The sequence below is a fragment of the Atta cephalotes genome (assembly GCF_000143395.1).
Source record: "Atta cephalotes unplaced genomic scaffold scaffold00067, whole genome shotgun sequence".
Taxonomy (NCBI): domain Eukaryota; kingdom Metazoa; phylum Arthropoda; class Insecta; order Hymenoptera; family Formicidae; genus Atta; species Atta cephalotes.
This window is the reverse complement of record NW_012130131.1, coordinates 65,275-65,903: the sequence shown is the minus strand read 5'-3', so window position 1 is coordinate 65,903 and position 629 is coordinate 65,275.

The following is a 629-nucleotide window of genomic DNA, read 5'->3' as shown; positions in this document are numbered from 1 at the left end:
CCGCAATACAACGAGACACGATAAAGTGATTTTTTAGCATGACAATGCTCGATCCCATGTTGCGAAAGTGGTCAAAACATACTTGGAAACGTTGAAATGGGAAGTTCTACCCCACCCACCATATTCTCCAGACGTTGCTCCCTCTGACTATCACTTGTTTCGATCAATGGCACACGGCCTGGCTGACCAGCACTTCCGGTCTTATGAAGAAGTAAAAAATTGGATCGATTCGTGGATAGCCTCAAAAGATGACCAGTTTTTTCGACGCGAGATTCGTACGCTACCCGAAAGATGGGAGAAAGTAGTGGCCAGCGATGAACAATACTTTGAATCATAAATGTATAACCAGTTTTTTACAATAAAGCCTCGAATTTCGGAAAAAAAACGGCGGAAGCCGTAAAGTTGTACACCTAATATAAAAGTAATAATAATAATAATAATAATAATAATAATAATAATAATAATAATAATATACTTTGTTAAGTAATATTAATTATTTACATTTCTATATGCTACATCTAATTAAATATATACGGTATACTCGCCATAAGGCGTATCTTGATGAAATAAAGGCAATATTATTGCTTCTTCTTCATATAAAGGCAAATTTACGCTTTTGGTTTTGATAT